Source organism: Pinus tabuliformis, chromosome 1_2 (genome assembly GCF_031772625.1).
Source record: "Pinus tabuliformis cultivar Carrire ecotype Pingquan chromosome 1_2, CPIR1, whole genome shotgun sequence".
NCBI classification, from domain to species: domain Eukaryota; kingdom Viridiplantae; phylum Streptophyta; class Pinopsida; order Pinales; family Pinaceae; genus Pinus; species Pinus tabuliformis.
The window spans coordinates 207,190,384-207,199,206 of record NC_142298.1 but is presented as its reverse complement, the minus strand read 5'-3'; positions in this window follow the sequence as shown (position 1 = coordinate 207,199,206).

Here is an 8,823-nt window from a genome sequence, read left to right as displayed (position 1 = left end):
ATTCTTACCTTTTATACCTGTGGCTGCAATGGTTGTTTCATATCCAGAGTCTGACCCCAAATATTTCTGAATAGTTGTAGTAGTCTTCTTCTTCTTGCCCTCGAATTTCTTAGGTCTTAGCTCTGGATGCAGAATCCAACAATGCTCATCATCATGCCCATCCTTTTTATAGTGAGTGCATGAAGCCTTGCTTTACTGTGCAGTGTTAGCCTTCCTTACTTTCCACTTCTGCTTTCTTTTCTCCTTGCTCTTGCTTGCAGTGGGTTGGGATGGTCCCCCAACTTCTGGATTTCCATTCTTTCCTCTAGCTTCTAGATGGGTAGCTTGTACAGATACCTCATCTATACTAGTGGGATTCAACATGAGGATGGTATGCCTCATGTAGCTGTGTAGACCACCAATGTACTTCAACAGAGTCTCTAGTGAGTCTAATGAGATTCCTAGAATTAGTGCTCTCTTTCTAAATTCTTGAGTGTACCTTTGCACAATTTAGCCTTTCAACCACAGAATATTTTGCCAACTCATCATGGCTTGTTGCATGTAGGCCAATGGATAGAACTGCTTTTTGATTGCAGAAACAAATTCGCTCTAGACAGAGATGGTATTACCATGTCTTTTCAGTTCATCTTGGGTTCTGCCTTCCCACCAAACCAAGGTAGTTTCTCATAGGCATAGGCTTGCCAGCTGAATCTTGCTCTTGTCTGAGTCGATGTTCTGTACTCTGCAATAAACATCAATTTGTCTAATCCAATTGTCCAACTTTTCTGCATTTAGCTCTCCATGATATATAGGCAAATCAAATTTAACATCTAGCTTGATCAAAGATGCTTTCTTGTTATGTACAGGGCTATTAGGAGGTGTGAGGAAGCTTTCCTCTTTCCCTTGTCCTTTTGAGTGGTCATGGAAATGTGATTCATCTTCTCCTTTGTCTTGTTTAGAGCCTGATGAATCTTCATCCTTGTGTCTTCTAAAGTACTTATACATTTCTTCTACGATGGACTTTATGGCTAGGAAAATTTCTATGAATTGAGGGTCTGGACCCATAGGACCTTCCTCTAACATCATCTTCCGAGGATAGACTCTCCCAATCTCAGGATTAGTTTTGACAAACTCTCCTTCTCCTAATTTTAGCTTTGATCTAGTGAGCTTTCACAGCTAAACCAACACAAGCTTGTCTAACCTTATAGCCTAAAGCTCTGATACCACTTGATCTAAAAATCACCCTATGAGTGATCTCAATTAAAGATTTATTAAATGAAGGTATTACAGACTCATGTGCTGGTGTGTGTCCATTTTATTTTAGGAAACGGATCGATCAGATTGCAAAATACACAGACACTAGAAAATGGAAAACAACAGAGAAACACAGTAAGCAAATACAAGAACACAACAAATTAATAAGGAGTTCACCCTATCCCCCAGTGCTACGTCTCTAGTCTAGCTTTCAGTGGTGGCCTTCCTTTATTGTGTCTTAAGCAGAGAAATACAATGAAGGAGCTCAATATGAGTCTCCTGAAACAGAATTGCTTGACAGGGTGGTTCTTGGATTCCCTAAGCCATTAGAGTACACAGACTCTTTTCCTTACCAACTTTCGACCTTTCTGGTCTTTAATGGAAGGAGCCCAATGTGGTGCTCAGTCCTGAAAAATCCTCTCAGGGATGGATTGAACCTCTCAAGCTCTCTGGTGCTCGACGTTGCCTTTGGTCAGCTTGGCCCTTTATCTTCTTTCTACTTTTTGCTTCACTGTCTCTTCTTCACTTTCTCTGTCTTCTTCCTTTTCTTCTCTTCTTCGTCTTCAGTGTCCTCTGCTTTGTCTGTTCATGGATTTAAAGCCATTTGATCTCATGGTTGTTCGATTCCCCTTCCACCTCCATCAGATCACCTACTGCAGCTTCACTTGGAGTTCCCTGTCTCAGCGTCATCATCAGGCTCACAGGGAGTCGCCACTTGTCCTCCTACGAATTGTGCTAGATTTTTCCTCATTGGCTCGATTCTTCAGTTATGTCGTGGAATGATTCATCTACCACCTCAGCGATCAAATCAGACGTCAAACTTCTCTCTGTCGCGGCTTAATCCCTTGTCAATTCTATTTTTCCCATCTGGCGTGATCTCAACCTTTGGATCTAGAGCCCCCAGATCTGACGCCATTCGTTCATTTCGCATGGTTGAATTGCTCAACCATTAACGTGTGATGAGTGGTAGTTTGCTCTCTCAGTCGCTTGCCACGCATCGGGCGCTAAGTGGAATCGCTAGGTTTTGACCAAATCCGCTTACCGCCTAAGGGTACCCCTGATAAATACCACTGGTTTTTGGAGCGCGGGTCCTGCCTTTAGCCTTTAGCGCTTTTCCCGACAGTTCTCCCAGCTTCCATGGGACTGAGTGCTCGGGGCCTTTCCATTTCGAGGGGTTTTGCCCAGTGCTAATCACACATCAGAAACTGCCTCCTTTTCCCAATCCAGGCTTCCCAGTTGCTAGTTTCGCCTCCTGCGCGGTCTCCATGGGCCTTAGTCAACACACTTTGACTGAGGTCCTCGTCATTCCACGCTGGCTGCCAACTGCCACTATTCAGAGGTTTTTCTGATCGCTCTATGCTCTTTGAATTCGAAGTCTTGTCCCATTTTGATATAGTCATGGTGCTTTGATTTTTTTTTCATGGATCCAATTTGGATCAAAAAGTCCTCAATGTGCTCCATCATTGAACCCTTTTGTTTGAGATTTATCAATTGGATAAAAAAGGTGTTGCTTTTTGTATCCTCATAATGTGTTATCATTTCTTCCGTAAAAATTGCCCAAGTGACAATTTGCTTAAAAGAGCAAATCCATCGATAGCATACAAACTGTTTTGGTTCCAAATATAAAGTTGTAATACGTACCTTTTGTGTGTTTTGCACATTATGGAGATCGAAAAATTGCTCCATCTGTAGTATCCATGTTCTAGGATCCTTGCCATCAAAATTCCTCATATCAATTTTTGGAACATGGTGGGTCTTCAATCCAACATTAGAGTCTATGAAATCATGATTAACATTTCTTTTGTTCTCATCATGAGTTTCTTTTACTTCCCTTTCACCATTAGTAACCATTTCTTATAGCAACTTATTCAAATTTATCTTCAATTCTTCCATCTTAGCGTCCATGCCATTCATCTTAGCTTCCATGCCATACATCTTAGCTTCCACACCATTCATATTAACTTGCACTCCATTCATATTAGCTTCCACACCATTCATCTTGGCTTCAGTAACCTTTTGTGAGAATGAAATTTGTTGTACTTGGTCTTGTAATTTCTATATATCATGCTGCATTTCTTCCTCTTCTTCACAAGTCATGCTAGAACTTTCAGGTTGCTTACTAGGTGTTTCAATTTTCTTTATTTGATGCATCAATTAATGATAATAATTCTTCACTATTCCATTTGAATTCCCTCAAACAAATTTTTCAAACCAACCTTATGCAAAATTTAAAAAAATACACACCTTTTTCTCACTTTGTAAGAGCTTTATATTGAATTTGTTGTATCTCTATAACTGTGGATCTCGAATATCTGAAATCACGTCCTGTAGTAGTCCCTTTTTTCCTATTTCTAACCCCATAAGTCTGATCAAGATTGGATTCTCCAAGGAAGAGTTATCCCAAATCTCCCATGGTAACCTGATTATAGACTAGTTCAGTAGAGCGAAATTGTACGAAGTGCCACATGTCACTATTTCGACCTTAGCACCTGAAACTGATATATAGAAAACTACAGGACGTCCTCTTTCTAAAACATCTTTCTAAATTTCAATCTGATGCACAGAACAAAAGTTATGACAATTTTCCCCAAGTCACCTATTTGGAATGTAATGTGGGAGTTTGCAAAAACCCTAACTTCCTCAGATTATATCTCCGCAAATATAGTGAGACAAGCTTTGAAACGCGGACACGAAGTGTGGAACGATTTAGGATCAAATGGGTTTTGTTTTTAGCTTCTGAATTGTCACAGGAAAAAGGCTATAGCGAAAATTCCATGATGACCTGTTTTGAGCAGTGAAACCCTAGAATCCAAAGCTTTGATACCAAATGTTATGAAACCAGCTCATAAAAAGATAGAAAAGATAGATCAACGCCTTAGAATTCAGCCTCTTCCAGGGGGAAACCTCCTTTACATTACACAAATGAACAATTCTTGGATGATACAAATGACAAGACATCCTTTCTATATCTAGGAGTCTACGGGGTCATAATATAATCAGAGCTGACATAACAATAATAATGTAAGGGCACAATAATAACAATAGTGGACTTCTATGGGCCACAATAATAATAATATGGGTACTAAATGGGCACAAAAATATAATAAGTGGGTTGTACTAATAATAATAAGGGGTTACACTAGTAGTATAGGGACCTAACTGGTGGACTGAGAATTAATTCTCAGTCTGGAGAAAACAGTTAGGTGGCCATTCTTTTGTTTATTGCAGTGGAAGACACAACAACAAAATTGAAGGTCCATGCAAAGTTATAGTGTGTAGTATTGGTGAGCTCCAGTATTGCAGCAATAATGCTGCAACTCCTGGGACTCCCTTCTTTACTTTTATCAACCTGGTAGTTCGTAACAAACTTGGAAGCGACGGTGCTGTATGCACAAGTACTAGCTCTTGTCGTAGCTGTCACTTGGTCAACTGGCACAAGTCCGCTAGGAGCTTAAACCAACTTCTATGAGCTCTGAGAAGAAGCTTTTTAACTGATGGAAGAAAGCTAACTCAGAGAAGGTTGATCTACTTGCAGAAAGAAACTGGAAAGCTGAAAGGAAACGTAAACCCTAGCAAACCATAATTTTACCAACTATCCCTACTAATGCAAGAAAGAGGATGTAAGCTACTGAAAGAAATGCCATTAACTTCTAGGAAGGTAAATGCATGTATCTAAGCTACTTCTATAGTAACATCTAAAAAAAACATCTTTTTGTATTTTTGAATAAGTTGCCAGAACTATCATGCATGCGATTTGACTATTTTGACTGTGTAGAGGTGGATTAGCGAGAGTAAATGCTTGGAGGAGGTCGGGAAGGTTCAGAGAGGGCCTAAAGGGTCCCTAACACCCTTCCAGAGAGTTTCACAGACTTTGGCTATCAAGAAACCTCATTTGTGAGCTTCTACAGGAAGTCTGCAGGGGTTCTACAAGATGTCTATGATTTTCTACAGGATGTCTGTAATTTTTCTACAGGATGTTCAGAAATGGGATTTTGGAGGATGGATGGAGGAAGAAAGATGAAGGAGTGGGTATGGAGGTGAGATAAGGGTGTGAGGAGGTCCAGGACTTGGGGAATGGAGCTGAGAAGTGGCGAGGATGATTTTATTTGTTCAAGGAGGACTGAAGCAATGATGCACCAAAAACTAGGGTTATGTGAGCAAATGGCAAACGTAAGGCAAGAAGCTGAGTTGAGGGATAGAGCAGATGGGTTTGATGGAGTATGGGCAGGTAGAGAAGTGGTACAGGTGCTCTGCAAGTTGTTTTTCCAACTGAACCAATGAAGACTTGTAAAATCAAAGACCTAGTTACTTTGACCTAATCTGATCTAGCTATCAGTGAAGAGAATGAACAAAAGTTTGAACTGCAATGAAACCATGTATACTAAATTATGCAACTAAGCAAGAAAAAATCTGAACATGTAACCAACTTCTACAAATGAAAATCAAACACTAGTGATTGCATGGCAAAGCAAAGTCAATATTTTTGTGGGCAGCAAGGTCACCTTGATCCCAGCTCCCGATCCCATTGAGGGAGAGGTGAAATCAGAGGTGTTTGAAGGCCCTTTTTTGAAGCTTGTCCCTATTAATAACCTATCAACCAAATCTGAACATGAAAACCCTTTGTAAGCATCAAAAGCAACCTAAACAACAAAACAAGATTTAAATCTAAATAGCAGATTTTATTCTAAGAATGCAGCAAGAACACATAAAGGTAAACAAAGGAGGTACTGAGCACTTGAGATGGGCCCAACCCAAGAGCTACAACCTCCTAAGAGAGATTTAGAGCTGGTGCAAAGTTGGATTCATCTTTATTGATCAAAAGAATAGTTACATTCCAAAAACTGTCCACAAGGAAAACTTGAAAATGTACTGAAATGCAGAGCTGACCTACTGCTTAAAAAATGACTAAAATTGAACTACAAGCTAGCTAACTTCTGCAGCTAACTTCTGCCTACAAAGTGACTAACTGAAATGAGGCCCTAAGCCCTCTTATTTATACAAATTGAGGACCCCAACAACCCTCCTAAACTTTAGGAACTTGACTGCCAAAACTTGTAGTTAACAACACTTTTACTAGCACTTGCTCGGTTGCCCTTGTGATAATTGATTTGGTGGCCCTTGAACTCTGAGCTGATGGTGGAGAATTCGAGGTAAGGGCCCATAAATGAAGGGGACACCCTCCTACAAATCCTCTCCCTTATTCTCCCACGAATTTGGCTGCCAAGTGCTCATTAAACCCTTTGGTTTTGTCTCCAAATTGACAAAAAAGACTACAAAAAGCACACATTAGACTTGTTGGCATAATGACTAACCCAATTCACTCTATTAGCATAAATATAATAAAAAACATGCAATAAACTAATGAGAATGGTGGATTAAGTCGAATTAGGAGGTTGAATGAGCCCATATAATTATCCATTTTTGAGGCTCATCATCACCCCCCTACTGAAAGTGTTGCTCATCCTCTGAGCAACTAATCTATCTCCTCATCTTTGATGGCCCTGGTGGCTTCCCTATCATGCCAAGCTTCTAAAGTGATGTCCTCTTCTCGGTCATGAAACCATGCTTTTCTCTCTGCTTCTTCCCACTGCCTGTGCTCCTTTTCCTAGGCAATTCTCAGCTTCTTGTAGAACTGTCTCAGCATCTTGTAGAGAGGCCTTTGTGTCCAACATTTTCATTCTTTCTCTCCAGGTGGATGTCTTTGGGCTTCCCCGTTCATAGGTGATGGATGCCTTGGAGGGGGACCTCTCCTTTTGTGTGGTAGGGGTGTCTACAATTGTGATTGGTTCTTTTGACGATGGCTGGGGTCTGCTAGTCTTAATCCTCACACTCCTTCTTGCCTTAAAATACAGGGGAGGCTCCCTCTTTCGCTTCCCCTTCTGCTTGGGAGATGTACTTAGGGTGGCCAGCACAGCTACTGCCTCCCTAGCTGAAATTTCTTGCAATTTTTCCCTCTATTGTTCTGTCTTCAGACTTCCTGTAGAAAGTCCTGTGCTGACTGTTTTCTGTCTTCCTGTAGAAATAGTTTTCCTGGCTTCCTGTAGAAACAGTCTTCACTGTTTTGGCCTGCTTGGCTGGGGGTGCCTTCTCTTTTAATTTTGCTGTGGTTGCCTTGGATGTGCCCTCACTTGCTTGGACTTTTTCAGTCCTTTCTGCCCTGATTTGCAATCGTTTCTCCCTTGGTGTTTGTGCCTTTATTCCACCCACAGTTTTGGCCTCAGCAGCTTGGCCTTTCCCTCATTCCTCTTCTTGTTCCTTCTGTGGTGGTCTGTCCTGGGTTTCCTTACCCCTGGCTTTCTCTTCTGCCTCAATGTGTTCCTTGTCTTCACTTCTGGATGAAGAGTAAGTTCACATGATAACCATGGATAATGCTAAATTATGAATCCCCCTGGCATGGTGAGAGTGCTCCCTTTTTCTTATGCTTTTTTCAGAAACGGAAAAGTTGTTTATAGTTTCCCCCTAGACTCAAGGAATAATTCCTCGGCTGTTTGATATCAATGAACAACAATTCCCTGGTTTCAAGACTTTTGCTGCCCAAATACTCGACTGTCAGAAGGGAATTAGGCTCCCACAGACAGAGTGTAGAGCTTAATTTTCATCCCCAACATGCATACAACCACATAAAATTCACATTCTTCATGAACATGTTAGCCCTCACAGTGCCTTAACGTTTCTACAGGAGAAATTTGTTAATAGGAACCGTGGAGGAGAATGTGATGCAGAACCAACTGAAAAAAATTCTGTGTATCACATAGGCAAACTACCATTCTTGACCCACAGGCAGATTTTCTTCTAATTCTCCTACTGCAGATAGTTTTAATTCACCACCTTTCGAAACATCATGCATGGAAGAGTGTTTTTTCAAGGCTACCTCTCTTAGAACTCCAAACTCGATGAAGAAAAGTCCAGGCTTCTCTGCTTCGAAAGGATATGTTGTACTTCCTGTAGAATGTCTTCTTTTAGAACGCCCCTGTGCCTCTGAGCGAGCCCGATACGCAGCAGAATCTCGAAGACAGGTAGAAAAACCGGTGGAGGATGACTAGTTAATCATTTTGTGCATACTTCAGTTGAGGATGTGGCAAGTGCAAATGAACAGCAGTTTGTGAGTTTCAGCTGAGCGTTCTTTAATTGCTACGTGATTTGTGGTGAGGTGGCAAAAATGTGTGCTAGCCCATGCAGACGACAGTGCTGTCACGAAACATCCTGTTTCCTACCTGTGATCACTCCATCAATTACACTAAGGTTTAAACGGCCAACACTCCCTGTTGTTTTAATTTTCACGTGAGTCGACTGTCCACGTATATTGCATGACTTCCAGCTGAGTGCTAGAGAAGGCAATGTCAGGTTAACATTGCTAGATTCATGGCTTAATCCCACCATTCCTTTCATTCATGCAGTTCTTGAATTAGATTCATGCAATAGAGGAACGAGTTTTAGTCACATACCTGGAAGTCGAATAGTTGCTGTGAGGTGCTGTGGCCTTTCATTTGCTGCATGCATTGGTTTCTGTGGTTGCATGATGGCTTGGCTGCTGATTCATGGCTGTTTTCTTGTACAGGTATCCTCTAGTCGGATCCACACTACAGGAGC